Source organism: Elaeis guineensis, unplaced genomic scaffold, assembly GCF_000442705.2.
Source record: "Elaeis guineensis isolate ETL-2024a unplaced genomic scaffold, EG11 Super_Scaffold_1000033, whole genome shotgun sequence".
Classification (NCBI taxonomy): Eukaryota; Viridiplantae; Streptophyta; class Magnoliopsida; order Arecales; family Arecaceae; genus Elaeis; species Elaeis guineensis.
Genome location: NW_027332424.1, coordinates 714865 through 733857, shown reverse-complemented (window position 1 = coordinate 733857; position 18993 = coordinate 714865).

Sequence of the window (18993 nt, the reverse complement as noted above, 5' to 3'; positions counted from 1 at the left end):
AGTAGTCCTGTGAAATTTAAGAAGCTGAGTTCTTAAGTCTATGGCCATAGCAGTGTGATTGATGGAAAAAGTTTCTATGACAATCACACATGGACTCGAGTTAATTGAATCTATCATATGACCGATGATGAGATTTGATGATTTATCCATGACCTGCCATCTGATCGGCACTCACATAGATGGACTGTATCATATATTAACTGCATCTAGAGATTCATCACTTTTTATTCTACTGGATTGCCACAACATACTGCTAGGTATCACTGGTGGATTGTGAGACCCACGAGCATCATCTCGATGATCGATGATCTTTGATGGGTAGAGTTGGAATGGTTCCAATCCATTGAAAGGAGTTTTAATGATATTGTGATAGGGATTACAATATATCTTACTACTAGATGAAATAGAACCTATGGGATCACACACAAAGAGGCTTTTGACTGATCAGATGATTGAATTATGATTATGAATCATGATTGAATTTAATTATCAATTTGATTGATGATTAATCTAATGTAAAAGTTATAATTAAGTAACTTGTTAAAGAGTTAGTGAATTATAGGAGGATTAATTAGTAATTGAATTGCTAATTTGCTCAATTTGATTCAGCAATGGGTTTGCATCAAGTCTAATTGAATTAGATTCAATTTGACTTGACATGAATTTGATTTGATCAATCCTAATTGGATTATGAGATAACCAAATTGCATAGAAGAATAATTTCTTGTTTGATTAGGATTTGAGTTTGACTTAATTTCTAATTAGACTAGGATCTAACTAAGAGATTTTTGGATATTTATTTGGACTAGGAATCCTCCTCTAATTAGGTGACATCTAATTTCTAATTGGATTAGATTTTAATCTAAATAGTTTGAACTCCTAATCAGATTAAGATTTCAATCTATTTAGGTCTAATCAAGTTTTAATACGATTAGACTTGATTAGAGTTTTATTTATTTTAAATCAGCCACCTAAAGAGGAGTTCCAAGTAGTTTGGATTCCATATCTTCACATGCGTCAACCTAGCCCCACGCCCACTTAAGATTTAGCAGCACATATACCCTACGCCCCTCTCTTTGTTGCTGTAAGAATTCATGGAAATCCTCTTTTCTTCATGAGCTATGTGGGTGCAAAAGGAGATAATGTTTGGGTGGCATCATATGCAAGAGTCCTAGGATAGTTGGACTCTTATCTCCTACCTAAAATCTAATTCTCTTCCTATTTAAACATAGGATAAGAAAGGGGCGGCAACTTACCTGATGAGATCAGATTTTGGATGCCAAAATTCATAGAGGCATGCGTAAAAATCCAAGGGGAGAAGGTGCGGCATGAAGGTCCATGGCATGAGGTTTGTTTGGCTTCTATCCTTTCTTTCTTACCAACAATCAAAGGTTGGTTGTTAGGGCTTTCTCTCTCCATCTTTGTCCAAGAGTTGGATATATATTCTTAGATCTCTAGCATAGAGATTTTGTCTATGGGTTTTAAGAAGAAAGAGAAGAAAGTATTCTTCTCATGATCTCTAGTATAGAGATCATCATCCTCCTATTCTTTTCTTCTTCTCTAAGAGAGTCTTGAGAGAAATGAAGAGTTTTCAACCATCAAGATGCGATCTCTGCAAGGGAGCTAGTACCTCGGTGAGATCAAGAAGCTTCTGATCAGATTGAAGCTTCATGTGGATACCCGTAGAGGTCGAACATTTGTGCGATTTCAAGAGATTTTCGAAAGACATCCACGATCATCAGTTTGCGGTGTAGATCAACCCACACCAAGGTATGAAGATTAGATCTTCTCTATTTATTTTTTTCTATTTGATTTCTGTATCTGAATCCTATCTCACATATGTAGATCTTATTTTATAATTTTAAAATTTAATCTTTTGCATGCTTAGATTAAATTAGATTTAATCTGAATTTTTAATTTTTACTGTGTACTTATTTTAAAATTTTTGCATATAAAATTATAAAATCTCAAAAGTGATATTAAGTCACGTCATATACATGAGATTAGGATTTAGATCTAAAATCTGTAGAAAAAAATTTCAGATCTAAAAATTTTTGATATCATTTTGACATAAGATTTTTTTGGCATAACTTGTTATACTATATGGTTATCCTAGAATGATATTAAAATTTTTAATTAAAATAAAATTTTAGATTTAATTTTTCATCATATATGTGATATATATTTTATTGTTTAGATCTAAAAAGAGTTTCGAGATCTATTTTGATTCGTATATATGATATATGAAAGTATGTTTAGGATTGAAATCAGTTTCTATGATCTAAATTTTATTCATGTATATGATATATATTTGTAATATATGATCTAAAAAATTATTTCAAGATTAAAACTTATTTTTATGCAAAAAATTTAGATCTGAAAATTTAGATTTAAGATCTGAAATTAGTGCTTATGCATGAGGGATTGGCATGGATAGATCAAATTAGGTCATGTAATTGGATTACATCTAGGATTTCTGATTTGATCATAATAGGTCAAAATCGATTTAGCAGTTGATCAAACTGAGTCAAGTATTGATCAGGATTAGGTCAATAGAGCTTAAGATCATACAATTATTGTTGATCGAATCGATTGACATCCATATGTAGAATCAATTAACCTAAGGACCTAATTCGGCTCTATGGTTTGAATCTTATTCACCTAAGCTAACCTATTCGGACCTATTAACCAATTTATGTCTAAGATAAATAATTGAAAGGTGATTATTTAATTGGTTATGCTCACTGATCTGGCTAATTTATTAGTGACTAAGGAAAGCAATGGGAGGACCCTACCAATCTCTACTTATCTGGCCAATTTGGAAGATTGTGTCTCAAATATGGTTGCTTGATGGTTTGGTATAACCCATGCCAATTAGATCAATCTGTGATGACTGATTAGATGAGACCTAAATCTAAATCTCTTCATAAATATTAAGTCTAATGGTCTTCCACTGTTGTAGATGTGCAGGCGTGCTACTGACATTGATTATTCACGACTGGTCACAGTAGTTCAATTGCATCAAAAATACGCAACCATTTTATTAGCAAAAAATTACTCTAGGGTAAAGATGGGGTTGGGCCCAATAACTGTTAGATGAGAAACTCAATAACCGCTTTGCACCTGCTTGTGAACGGTGGATATGATTTAACTAAGGAGATGGGCAATAACTGTTAGGTGAACCCATATGACTTAGAGACCAAGTCACTGCAACACACTTAGAGAAGTATCTGGGTAAAAAGCTATCTATACATCGGTGTATGTATTACCAATAACTGTTAGATGAGATGCACAGCATCGGTGGGACTGCAGTACCCACTAAAAATTTAGTTGTCACATTAGGATTTTTATTTCTCCACTCGGAGAGTGTGAGAGATCTGATAAAATAGTGAAAGTCTTTTTATATCTAAAAGTCTCTAGAGTAAATTATAAAATAAGTATAAACTTCTAACTAGAATCTTTGCTCTCTGCTGTTTATTGTGTCAGCTTCCAATCCCCTAGCTCGAATCCTAGATATCAACCATTTAACCAAAATTAATTACTTAGATTGGCTCACAAACCTAAGAATCATTCTTAATTTTAGAAAATTAAGCAATATTCTCTATCAGGTTATTCTAATGTTAACAGCCTATCCAACCCCAAGTCAACGAGCTGTATTTGATAAGTGGATGGACAATGATAATAAAGATAGGTGCTATATGTTGAAGTCCATGTTACGATGAACTCCAACATATACATGAGCACATGTACATTGTCAATGATATATTGATTCATCTACAAGTATTGTAAGGTGATCAGAGTCGCACAGAGAATGATTAAGGACATTAAGGAGCTTAAAAAGTTCGACATGATCATGCACAAAGAATTTCTTATGGATTTGATCCTGCGATACCTTTTTAGTTTTATATAAGTAGTTTATGGTAAACTACCATATGAATGACCTTCTTGGTATCTTATCTGAATTGGTCAAAATATTGGTAACTAAGGAACCTTAAAAAGTTCAGAGGTACATATCTGGAGAGTCTAAAGAAACAACGACATGACTTGAGTAGGCTTATTGAAATTACTCAATACTATCTTTACGATTTTTTCTTCTTCCAGTTGAGTTTTAGACTCTAGTGCTTTCTATGCACTTTAGTATAGAGTCTATGGGAAGGTAGAGGGCTGAGGAAGTAACCTTTAAAATTGATAATAAGGCAAGAGTTGCTATTATAGTCATGGGCATCTATCTTTTATGATTATCATTTGGATTTAGTTCTTAGAGACAGTCTCTATCATTTGCATGGTGATGCATTTGTGAACTTAATTGAGCAAGCAGTGACTGCCATTGGATCTAGGAGATCCAAAGTTGAGATAAATTTTAAGTATATGTGGAACCTTAGGCTAGGTCGTATAGGAGAAGAAATGATTAACAGATTGGAGAAATATGAATTTTGGACTCATTGACTATTGAGTCATATCTAGTTTGTGCATCATCTCTTTGAGAAAAAATGACCAAACTACTCTAGTGGGACGAGAAAAATGACTACTGAGATACTTATTCTAGTACATATTTGATGTGTATAGCCCATTTGATGTGCTAATAAAGGGAGTTCTCTCTACTTTGTTATCTTTACCGATGATCAGTCATGGTATGGGTAAGAATATAAGATATAAATTTAAAATTTTGAAAGGTTCAAATAATTCAAATGTAAAGTAGAGAAGCAAATTAAAAAATTTTTAGAGGTATTTCGATCAAATCGAGGATGTAATACCAAAGAAAATTTTTTTTGATTATCTTATAAAATAATATATGTTCTTATTGGATCCCTCTTAGTACATCTCAACTCAACAAGATAATTAAGATAAATCATGGGACTGTATGAGATATGGTCCGATCTATGATGGACTTCACTAATTTATTTTGTTTCTTTAGGAATATGCTTTATTTCTATGGAATTAGATTCTCTTTAAATCTTTTCTACCACACCGTATGAGATATGACATGGTGAGAACTGAATCTTGATTATTTCAAGATCCAAGGATGTCCAGCCTGTGTCAAGGACAGCAAACGAACATATTAAAGGATAGGTCTATAAAGCTCATTTCAAAGAATATCCTAAAAGAGTTTGGAATACTACTTTTCTTCTGAAAGAATCACAATGTGATTGTGACCCATCATGCTATCTTCTTGAAAATTATTTATCCAAGATGAAACAGTGAGAGAAAAGTTAAGCTCAAAGAGAGCATCTTTGAAGAGCAGCGAACTATAGAACCTAAAGAATCTATTCATGATGAGCCAGTATATATATGTTCCTCCTCCACCTCGTAGATATAGTAAGATCTTCCATCCTCTCGAAAGGTATTTATATATGCTTAACAGAGGATGTAGAGAAAAATTATTTCTCAATGGAAGATAGGGAATATAGAGATGATCTCAAAACCTACAATGAGACGATGTTGGACATTGACTCCAAGAAAGGGATATGAAATAGCTTTCCTAACTAGATATCTTTTGAAGATTTTCATATGGAGTAGCTTATGGATTTCACTTCTCGTAATAAGAGATCACTAAGTCTACAATAATCTTGGAGTTGGAATATTCATTTCGATGATATAATCAAATATTTGATCAGAAATGAGAAATTATGTATTTTCAAAAAGGATCAGTGGAAGTGTCCAATACTGACATCGGTTAAAAATATGGTTGTATATTGAATTCTCTATGAAAGACCTAAAGCAAGCATCCTATATTCTAAGAATATAAAGACATATAAAGATAGATGCAATTGGATACTTGTGTTTTCACAAATAAAATACAAAGAGTAGATACTAAAAGAGTTTAGCATAAAAATCTCAGAGAGGGGTCTACTACCCACTTGGGTATAGATATATGCTATGTGATGTACTTGAACTGATATAGTCAATACTATGAATGTCACGAGTAGATATCAGTCGTATCCAGGCTAGGAGTATTAGATTGCTATGAAAACATCCTTAAGTACTTGAGAAGAATAAAATATTTATTCTTAATTTTTAGAGACAGATCAAAGCTAGGAGTGGGAGAATACACCAATTCAGATTTATGTCTGATGTTAATGGTAGAATGTCTACATCATGGGATGTGTTCCTATGTAATCATGTCGATATCTTGGAAAGATTCCAAGCAATCGATCGATAGAAGCTGAGTACAATATAGATGTATAAGATGCATTCTGGTTCTAATGTTATACCTATACCCTTCACGAGCTATCCTTGACAGCAGAGTGCTCCGCGTTGGTCACGTTCAGTGACGATGTACTCCTACATCTCACCTGCATGCCATACCAGTATCTCCATACCATTTGGTTACGAGGACAACCAACGTATATGACACACAATGACCTACACTTGATATTGCTATCGTCTTAGTAATAGTGTATTGTTTAGTCATGAACTAGTTTAAGAACTACACGATAAATCCTCTTTTATCGATTAAAGTAGTCCTAAGGACTTCATCACAATATAGGAGTTTGTTAGAAGATGTATTCTTATGATAAAAAATATTAAATAACTTTTATTATTTATCAATTCATATATATTTATAATTAGCTCAATCATCAAATAATTGACTTTAGGACATAATTCCCAATAGCGACTATCTCAAGTAGAAATACATAGAGGTGCAGAGAGCAAACTCTACATGAGATGTAGTTAACCCACTGGTAAGTCACTTAGCTAGTCGAAGACTAAAGCCTATCTTGAGAAGATGGGGCTTGGTATATGGCAGATTGACTTTAATGCAAGTGAGAGATTGTTGGATGTATGCCCTAGAAGTCAATCTTGGCTAACGCATGTCATATTATTAGGATATTTTTTTATACTTAATGGGCACTTATATTACTATTTATATGTTATGTATCCATGAATCATCCAAAGAATTAACAAGATGGTGACACATATTCTCAAAGAGTTGAGAATTTGAGACATGTGTCATTGATGGTTAATTTTTAAATTGCTTCTGATCATAGGATCATCATGGAGATGGTGACTGATCTGAATAAACTGATGCATGGATCGCTTTCTTCGGACAGATGAGTCTCGAGTCTGCGGTGTAGTGACACTAAAGCGAGAGTGCAGGTGGTTGTTAGAGAATAACTAGCATTGAGTGTAATCAATATGAGAAGTCATATAGATGTCTGCTCACTCGTTAGTGACTTTCTCGATGCTGTAGTAGTGTGACTGATCTTTTGACCTGCGGTGCTATAGTTGCTCACAGTGAGGCTACTGGAGTTTGACTACACATAAACATTGACTCAATGAGTCCTTGTAGTGAATGTTGGCGATAGTTGGTCCACTGTAGGAGTAGGGTGCGTACCTAGATGGAATCTATCGATCTTAATAAAAAAGAGTAGTTCCATGAGATTTAAGAAGCTGAGTTCATAAGTCTATGACCATAGCAGTGTAATTGATAGAAAAAAGTTTTCATAAGAATCACATATGGATTCGAGCTAATTGAATCTATCATATGATCGATGATGAGATTTGATGATTTATCCATGACTTGCCATCTGGTCGGGACTCACGATAGAGGAACTGTCTCATACGTTAACTACACCTAGAGATTCATCACCTTTTATTCTGCTGGATTACCACTATATACTGTTAAATATCACTGATGGATTGTGAGACCCACGGACATCATCTCGATGATCAATAATTTTTTATAGATAGAATTGGAATGGTTCTAACCCATTGAAAGGAGTTTTAATGATATTGTGATAGGGATCATAATATATCTCACTATCAGACAGAATAGAACCTATGGGGTCACACACAAAGAGGCTTTTGACTGATCAGATGGTTGAATTACGATTATGAATCATGATTGGATTTAATTATCAATTTGATTGATGATTAATCTAATGCAAAAGTTATAATTAAGTAACTTGCTAAAGAGTTAGTGAGTTATAAGAGGATTAATTAGCAATTGGATTGCTAGTTGGCTCAATTTGATTGAGCAATGGGGCTTGCATTAAGTCTAATTGAACTAGATTCAATTTGACTTAACATGTATTTGATTTGATCAAGCCTAATTGGGTTATGAGATAACCAAATTGTATGAAAAAATATTTTTTTATTTGATTAAGATTTGGATTTGACTTAATTCCTAATTAGACTAAGATCTAACTAAGAGATTTTTGGGTTCCTATTTGGACTAGAAATCCTCCTCTAATTATGTGACATCTAATTCCTCAATGGATTAGGTTTTAATCTAAATAGTTTGAGCTCCTAATCAGATTAGAATTTCAATCTATTTGGGTCTAATCAAGTCCTAATACGATTAAGATTGATTAGAGTTTTATTTATTTTAAATCAACCACCTAAAGATTAGTCCCAAGTGGTTTGGATTCCATCTCTTCTCATGTGCCAACCTAGCCCCACGCCCACTTAAGATTTAGCGCCACATATACCCTATGAAGCAAAAATTTAGTGCAGGGGGGAAATGGTAATTTTAAAACTTTTTCAAAATTACTATTTTATAGTGGAATTATTAATTAATCTTATTAATTAATACTAATTAACCCTACACTAAGATCTAAATATGATATAACAGCATGCATTTAAATTTGAAATTCAAATTTGAATCAGTAAACGTTTTACAGTATTGTGTTCAGAACACATCACCTTTTGCGGGTAGTCGATCACCGCAATCTGATCACCGTCGGGGGGCTCTGATCGTCACGTCATAGCCACACAAATGTCTGGCCTCTGCGGATCATCCACACAAAGCTCCCGTCTGATCAGCTCCTCACGAATGCTAGTTCGTGATTTCACCCTTTTGATGGCAGATGTTGATCGAACTCCTTCGATCGATGTGTGCCAACTTCTTGGATGCTCTGGATCATCTGCACAGTTGCTTGAGAGGCTGATGGATCTCTCCCTAAAATTTGGTAGACTCACGACACTCGTGGCACACCAATCTCACTTCCCGAACCCTAGGTAGAAACCCTAGGGTACACACCAAAAACCCTGCGCCCAATTTTCTCTCTTTTCTTTCTTTTTCTCTCGGAAGGTTTTGGACCTTCACCTTGCGCAGAAGCCTTCCCCACGCCCCAAAGTTTCTCTCCTAAATTTTTTTACGCACGTCCCACCTTTCTCCTCTTTTTAAAACAACATCGAACGTGTCTTATCCGCGTGAGAGGATAAAGACAAGAGGTTACACATTTGAATTCAAATCAAATTTGAATTCAAACAAAAACCAACTTATCCCTATCCTTTTGGGTGTGAGAAGAGAAGGGGCGTGGCTCTTTGTGCATAGAAAATGTTTCATGAGAAACCTTTTCTCGTGTAAGTAATGTGGCGCACAAAATGGATAAGGATGAAAGGGCAAGTGATAAGTTATCCATTCAAATTCAAACATGCTTTGAATTTGAATGGCTAACTAATTATTTTATCCATCCATATGGCACACAAATGAGGGTGTGGGGAAGGGTTTTGCGTGAGAAAAATTTCACGAGAAGTTTCTTCTCGTGAATACAAATGGGTGCAAGGAAGTTGGGTGTCGCAGAGAATTTAAAACAAAGTGGTTTGATTCAAATTGAGCCAACCTACTTTAAAATAGGTTAAGCATAATTAGACCAGATTAAACCCAACATAATTAGGCTTAATTAGGCTCAATAAAATCTTAATCAAATCAGGAATTAACTAAACCTAACCCCTGATCAAATCAGGGACTAAACCACCTTAGCGATTAGGTCAACATTTAACCTAATCGGGTCAATCCAAACTGAATCCAATTCAATTTGGACTTGATCCAAAAATAATTACTCAATAAAATTGAGTTAATTAGTGATTAAATCACTAATTAAACCTCTCATAAATATTGAGTCCAAATTCGATGGGCAATCAGGCATCAGAGACCATCGATATGAAACCCTGATCAAAGAGTTCAAATTTCAAATTCAAAATTTGAAATTCAAAATTTTGACCCCGGTACCCAAAATATGTGGAACTCATGATTAGAGAATCCTAATTCTCAATCATAGAGTTCCAGATAGATAAGACTCATAATCAGCCATCAGATCAGAAAGGAACCTCTAATGTGTGTGACCCCGCAGGTTCGAACCTAAACCGGTAGCACAGGAACCAATTCCTGTACTAATCGAAGTGACCATCTAACAATGGTACCCGATGACCAGATAGGTCGAATAATCGCAATCGCAACATTCAGAACCTACGTGAATATGGTTACCGTATAATTCATCCCTTTTGACCCCTGTGTTTAGGACGACTCAGGGTTAAACGGTCAACCCTGATGATATCATCCGAATCGTGCTCAACTCAATTAGTCCTGTGACTCCTCACTAGGACTACCCTGGCCAAGGTTTTACTAAATTGAAACATGACTATACACAGCTCCTAAACTGGAGTGGTCAATCCCATCTTGACACACGCACCGACAAGTCAAGTACTTGACTACACCCAGCAACCTTCCGTCACTGAATTAGAAATTCAGGTAGTCCAGTGCCTAAGTGCAGTGAGTTGCTTACAAGTCACCGTGGCGGTCTCAGGTCGGAGGGACATTTATACCCATATCCTATCAGAGCAAATCTTGACAGCAGAAATAGCTCCGGAGTTGGTCACGTTCAGTGCAGATGTACCGTTACATCTCACCTGTATGCCATACCAGTTTCTCCACACTCTTTGGTTATAAGGACAACCAACCCATATGGCACACAATGACCTATGCTCGATAAATGTTGTCGTCCTTGGTAACAACGTATCATTTGGTCACGAACATGTTTAAGGACTAAGCGACAAATCCTCCTTTGTCGAGTCTAAATAGTCCTAAGGACTTCACCACAACACAGGAGTTCATTAGAAGATGAAACATTTGTGATGAAAAAATATCAAAATAATTTTTATTTATTTATAATTCATGTACTAATACAAAAAGGAGCACAACCGTCAACAGGCTGACGATTGGCTTTGGGACACTATTCCCAACAATCTCCCACTTGGCCTAAAGCCTATCGGTGCAGTATCTAATACCCATCTTCGACTTGTAGTCGTGGAACTCCTTCACCGCAATGGCTTTAGTGAATGGGTCGGCCAGGTTCTCCTTCCCATCGATCTTCTGAAGGTCGACGTCACCTCGATCCATGATCTCCCAGATGAGATGGTAGCGGCGCAGAATATGCTTCGTCTGCTGGTGTGCCTTTGGTTCCTTCGCCTGAGCAATGGCTCCAGAGCTGTCATAGTAGGACAGAACTGGACCAACAAGGGAGGATGCTACTCCGAGCTCGATGATGAATTTCCTCAGCCACACCGCTTCTTTGGCAGCATCTGATGCAGCAATATACTCCGCCTCGCATACTGAATCAGCCACAGTGTGCTGCTTGGAACTCTTCCAGCAGACAGCCCCACCATTAAGGGTAAAAATAAATCCTGACACACTCTTGCTATCATCGCGATCAGACTGGAAACTAGAGTCTGTAAACCCTATAAGTCTCAAGTCCGATTCACCATATATAAGCCACTGGTCCTTAGTATTTCTTAAATACTTCAGGATGGTTTTAACAACCTTCCAGTGATTCTCTCTTGGATCAGATTGGTATCTACTCACTACCCCTAGTGAGTATGCCACATCTGGTCGTGTACATGTCATGGCGTACATGATAGATCCCACTGCCGAAGCATATGGAATCCTACCCATACGCTCTCTCTCTTGAGGTGTTGTCGGACAATCCCTCTTCGAGAGAGAAATTTCATGGCCTATCGGTAGATAGCCTTTCTTGGAATTTTCCATGCTGAACCTTTTCAGCATAGTATCAATGTACGTGGACTGGGATAAGCCAAGCAACTTTTTGGATCTATTCCTATAGATCCTCATCCCTAGGATGTAGGAAGCTTCTCCCAGATCCTTCAAGGAGAACTGTGACGATAGCCAAATCTTTATTCCCTGTAATGCAGGGACATCATTCCCGATTAAGAGAATGTCATCCACATACAATACAAGAAATACTACTACTGGACCATTAGCCCACTTATAAATGCAGGGCTCTTCTCCGTTCTTAACGAAGCCATATGTTTTGATCGTCCTATCAAAATGTATGTTCCAACTCCGAGATGCCTGCTTAAGTCCATAAATGGACCTCTGTAGCTTGCACACCTTAGACTCATCTGTGGATGTGAACCCTTCAGGTTGTATCATATACACCTCTTCGTCCAGCTCTCCGTTTAGGAAAGCTATCTTCACATCCATCTGCCAGATTTCATAGTCCAGATGGGCAGCTATCGCAAGCATAATCCGAATGGATTTGAGCATTGCCACAGGAGAAAATGTCTCGTCATAGTCTATACCATAACGTTGATGATATCCCTTGGCAACCAGATGGGCTTTATAGGTCTCCACCTTTCCGTCTGCGCCCCTCTTCCTTTTGAAGACCCACTTACACCCTATGGGTTTTACTCCTTCGGGTGGGTCAACCAATGTCCACACATCGTTGACCTTCATGGACTCCATTTCGGATTTCATGGCCTCTAGCCATTTCTCAGAGTCAGGTCTCTGCATTGCATCCATGTAGGTGATCGGATCCTCATCGTTTTCATCAAGTTCGACAGGATCACCATCCCGGACCAAGAAACCATAGTATTTGTCCGGTTGATGTGGTACTCTACCAGACCGCCTTAAGGGTGCATAATCAATGGGCTCCGGATCTGATCTAATCAAATCCGGTTCAGGTTCAGTAACATGTGTCGGTTTTTCCACCTGTCGAACTTCGTCAAGTTCGACTTTAGAGGCAACAGTTCCTTCACTAAGGAACTCCTTTTCTAAAAAGATTGCCTTAAGGCTGACAAACACCTTTTGCTCATCAGCAAGGTAGAAATAATACCCTTTGGTCTCTTTTGGGTACCCTATAAAATTACACTTGTCAGACCTAGGTTCCAGCTTGTCTGTAATTAAACGTTTAACATAAGCCGGACACCCCCAAACCCTAAGGTGCGAGAGTACTGGCTTACGTCCTATCCATATCTCATATGGTGTTTTGGCTACAGACTTACTTGGAACTCTATTTAGAAGGTAACAAGCCGATTCGAGCGCATATCCCCAGAGGAAGATCGGCAGACCAGCAAACCCCATCATGGATCGAATCATGTCTAACAGGATCCGATTCCTCCTTTCAGACACACCATTATGCTGTGGTGTTTCAGGAGGAGTCCACTGAGAGAGAATCTCATTCTCCCCTAGATACGTCAAAAACTCATTGGAAAGGTATTCACCTCCTCGATCAGATCGAAGAGTTTTAATACACTTCCCAGTTTATTTTTCTACCTCATTTCGGAATAGTTTGAACATTTCAAATGATTCCGACTTATGCTTCATTAAATAGACATACCCATACCTAGATAGGTCGTCTGTGAAGGTTATGAAGTAGAAAAATCCACCTCTTGCACTTGAGCTCATGGGTCCACATACATCAGAATGTACCAGACCTAAGAGTTCACTGGCTCGCTCACCTTTTTCAGTAAAAGGTGACTTGGTCATCTTCCCAAGAAGACAGGACTCACAGGTTGGAAGTGATTCACAATCACTAACTTCAAGAATTCCTTCTTGAGCCAACCTGTTTATCCTGTTCTTATTGATATGACCTAGCCTACAGTGCCAAAGGTAGACTTCTGACACATTATCTATTCTAGAGCGTTTACCAAATTTTTGAACCACATTAATAGGCTGTGATAGTAAGTAAATTCTATTATTTAATTGTCCAACAAATATTGTAACACCATTCAAAATGATATTGCAAATATTTCTTTTTATTAAAAAATCATAACTGTACATGGCCAAAAGGCCTACAGAAATAATATTTAATAAAAAACTTGGACAATAGTGACATTCACTCAGAATTACATTATGAGAATTGATTACAAGACTCATGATTCCTAAAGCTAGAACTGGAACTTTGTTTCCATCTCCAACATTCAGGAACCTCTCGCCTTCATCAAATCTCCTACTGACCTGCAGACCCTGCATCGAATTACAAATATGATAAGGGCTTCCGGTATCCAATACCCAGGCAGTAGTATCACAAATCGAAAAGTTGCAAGGAGTTATCATATAATTACCTTGCTTCTTCTTTGGCCTGTTCAGGTCCAGGGAGACAATGTATTGAGGACAGTTCCTCTTCTAATGCCCGTGCTTCTTGCAAAAGAAGCACTCCGCCTGGCTCTGATCATGCTTGCGCTTCTTGGTCTGACCCCGTGCTACTGTCCCAGCATGAGATTGCACCTTCTTATTTTTCTTCTTCTTGTTCTTCTTCTCCTTCCCAAAGGGTTGACGATGAGAAGAAGACCCTCCCACTACATTCACCGACTCCTTATGGAGTTGGTGATCCTTCTCAAAGTTCTGCAGCAACCCCAACAATCCGTGGTAGTTTACTGCAGGCTTTGTCATTCGAAAATGAGTAAGGAATGGGAGGAAGGACTTGGGCAAGGAATTAAGGATCGCATCCTTACCAAGCTGCTCGTGCAGAGGAAAGCCCAATTTGCTTAGACGCTCAATCATCTCGATCATGTACAGTACATGATCAGTGACTGAGGCCCCATCCCTCATTCGAACATTGAAAATGGCACAACTAGTTTTGTACCTTTCAACATCGTCAGGCGTGCCAAAGGAGTCATTCAACATTTGAAGCATCTCCTGTGGCTGGGCGTTCTCAAACCTTCGGTTGAACTCGTCATTCATTGCTGCCAGCATAATACATCGAACGGTGGTGCGGTCATTAAGCCACTTCAAGTAAGTATCTCGGATCGCCTTACTAGCGTTCGGAGCTGGCTCCTCAGGTGCTGGATCCGTTACTACATAAAGGATCCACTCATGCTCAAGGATGATTTTTAATTTTTGATACCAGCTATCGAAATTGGGTCCCATGAGCTTGTCATTATCTAATAATGATCGGAGCGACAGGGTAGTGGCCATAGCTGCTTAAAGGAAAACGAGACCTCTATTAGTACATAAATTAATACTAAAGACTTGGATTTTAGTCTAAAGTTTTTTCCAATATTTTTACGAACTGGTAGCCTCATTCTCCAATTCGAGGAATTACTTTAATTCCTTAATGGGTACTAGAATCCACACAGACTACACACGAGCCCAACTTTGGTTGGTCAACCCATGTGCATCTATGGGTAGGTTCTTAACCAGTTGTTTCTCTAAACAACTTCTAGTAATTGATTTTGCTCCAGAACCTAATCAATAGGCTTTGGCCTCCACTGAAAAGATCTGGTTAGGTCCAACCATTAACATGACTTAATTTTAGTGAATCGGACCAATAAATGATCAGGCCCGACTTTGGCCGGCCAACCTAACCACCATCAGAAAGACTCAATCAAATTATCATATTATGAATAATAATTCCATTAGCCAATGAGCACCAGGCCTTTGGGCCTCCAATGATCATTGAACTAATGGACTCATTATCATTCACTTAATGGGAGGCTATGACTTAGTTATCATTATAACTTAATCATTTTAGGGACCTAATAATTTTGAGGATTTTATTAAAGAATAGTAGAGAAGAAATCATCCAGCCAATTTCAATCCTCCCACTGACTTCACCAAGTCAGATTAAAAAGGATTTAATTAAAGCTGGCATTAGGAGCACCTAAATCAGTCACACTGATTTACCTAATGACATGGGTGAGCTCTAATCACCAAGTGATCTAATCAAAATCTAACTTACCAGATTGGCCAGGTAAGTGAGATCAGTGGTGGGGATTTGCCATTAACTCGTCAATGATCGAATCAATGCGAGTAGCTCCCGCTTAAGAACCACTGGTCAAAACTGCCGAACTTACCTTAGACACCAACCGGTTCATTAGTTTTAATTTTGATCAACTTAGTAAATAGGGCTCCACCGCATAGCCATGAATTAAGTCCATCTTGGTCTAGTTAAAAATATGGACCCATTCAACTACAACTATTGAAGTTGAGTCTAGAGTATCCTTGACCTAATCTAATTCAACTTTTGATTAGATTTGACCAATTATTCTATTTAGTCCATTTTTTTAAACTAACCTTAGGTCTAACCCAATTATGGACCTAATTCATCTAACCTATTGACCCACAAGTTTATGCAATTGTCTTAAGTCTTAATTCACAATTCTAGACCTACTAGACAACACTTAATTCTTTTAATTAAGTACTTGGGCTGATGGGTCAGGGTTTGGCATTTTGAAAATAATTTTCAAATTTGAAAGATTTTATTTTCTGTTCACCAAATGTGTTAACTCATTTCACAAACGGATCAGCACATTTCATAAACAGCAATTCTATTGCTCATTTCATAACAGAAAATAACTCAAAATAAATCATAAATTTTCTTTTAGATCTAATCTAACACATACATGATAAATTTCTTAATTAAGTCCTTTCGCTGCTTCATCGGCATGGGATATAATTGCATCGGCACTCCTACCGCTATAGGAGACCCCATCGAATGGGAAGAGAGGGCCTTTAAACCCTACTTTTCTCCTATGACCGGACGGCCATGGCAACCAACCCAATTAGATTACTTGCTACTTGGATCAAGTATATCTAAATATACCAATTTTAAAATTTAAATTTTGAATTTCAAATTTCAAATTTCAAAATTTAAATTTCAAATTTGAGATTTCAACCAAATTTCAAATTTAGAATTTTCAATCTTTGAATTTTAAATTTTGAATTTTGAATTTCAAATTTCAAATTTCAAATTTCAAATTTGAGATTTCAACCAAATTTCAAATTTCAAATTTTGAATTTTGAATTTCAAATTTCAAATTTTGAATTTCAAATTTTAAATTTCAAATTTGAGATTTCAACCAAATTTCAAATTTCAAATTTTGAATTTCAAATTTGAAACTTCTAACAAATTTCAAATTTCAAATTTCAAATATTTTTGAATTTTGAATTTTGAATTTTGAATTTCAAATTTAAACTTATAGATTACACCTTAATCTACGCATGCATATGTATATCATATTCTAGAACCATGCTCTGATACCATTTTAAGCAAAAATTTAGTGCAGGGGCAAAATGGTAATTTTAAAACTTTTTCAAAATTACTATTTTACAGCAAAATTATTAATTAATCTTATTAATTAATACTAATTAACCCTACACTAGGATCTAAATATGATACAACAGCATGCATTTAAATTTAAAATTCAAATTTGAATCAGTAAACGTTTTACAGTACTGTGTTCAGAACACATCACCTTTTGTGGGTAGTCGATCACCGCAATCTGACCACCGTCGGGGGGCTCTGATCATCACATCGTAGCCACACAAATATCTGACCTCTGCGGATCATCCACACGAAGCTCCCGTCTGATCAGCTCCTCACGAATGCTAGTTCGTGATTTCACCCTTTTGATGGCAGATGTTGATCGAACTCCTTCGATTGATGTGTGCCGACTTCTTGGATGCTCCAGATCATCTACACAGTTGCTTGAGAGGCTGATGGATCTCTCCCTAAAATTTGGTGGACTCACGACACTCGTGGCACACCAATCTCACTTCCCGAACCCTAGGTAGAAACCCTAGGGTACACACCAAAAACCCTGCGCCCAATTTTCTCTCTTTTCTTTCTTTTTCTCTCGGAAGGTTTTGGACCTTCACCTTACGCAGAAGCCTTCCTCACGCCCAAAAGTTTCTCTCCTAAATTTTTTTACGCACGTCCCACCTTTCTCCTCTTTTTAAAACAACGTCGAACGTGTCTTATCCGCATGAGAGGATAAAGACAAGAGGTTACACATTTGAATTCAAATCAAATTTGAATTCAAACGAAAACCAACTTATCCTTATCCTTTTGGGAGTGAGAAGAGAAGGGGCATGGCTCTTTGTGCATGGAAAATGTTTCATGAGAAACCTTTTCTCGTATAAGTAATGTGGCGCACAAAATGGATAAGGATGAAAGGGCAAGTGATAAGTTATCCATTCAAATTCAAACATGCTTTGAATTTGAATGGCTAACTAATTATTTTATCCATCCATATGACACACAAATGAGGGCATGGGGAAGGGTTTTGCGTGAGAAAAATTTCACGAGAAGTTTCTTCTCGTGAATACAAATGGGTGCAAGAAAGTTGGGTGTCGCAGGGAATTTAAAACAAGGTGGTTTGATTCAAATTGAGCCAACCTAGTTTAAAATAGGTTAAGCACAATTAGACCAGATTAAATCCAATATAATTAGGCTTAATTAGGCTCAATAAAATCCTAATCAAATCAGGAATTAACTAAACCTAACCCCTGATCAAATCAGGGACTAAACCACCTTAGCGATTAGGTCAACATTTAACCTAATCGGGTCAATCCAAACTGAATCCAATTCAATTTGGACTTGATCCAAAAATAATTACTCAATCAAATTGAGTTAATTAGTGATTAAATCACTAATTAAACCTCTCATAAATATTGAGTCCAAATCCGATGGGCAATCAGGCATCAGAGACCATCGATATGAAACCCTGATCAAAGAGTTCAAATTTCAAATTCAAAATTTGAAATTCAAAATTTTGACCCCGGTACCCAAAATATGTGGAACTCATGATTAGAGAATCTTAATTCTCAATCATAGAGTCTCAGATAGATAAGACTCATAATCAGCCATCAGATCAGAAAGGAACCTCTAATGTGTGTGACCCCGCAGGTTCGAACCTAAACCAGTAGCACAGGAACCAATTTCTGTACTAATCGAAGTGACCATCTAGCAATGGTACCCGACGATCGGATAGGTCGAATAATCACAATCGCAACATTCAGAACCTATGTGAATATGGTTACCATATAATTCATCCCTTTTGACCCCTGTGTTTAGGATGACTCAGAGTTAAACCGTCAACCCTGATGATATCATCCGAATCGTGCTCAACTCAATTAGTCCTATGACTCCTCACTAGGACTACCCTGGCCAAGATTTTGCTAAATTGAAACACGACTGTACACAGCTCCTAAACTGGAGTGGTCAATCCCATCTTGACACACGCACC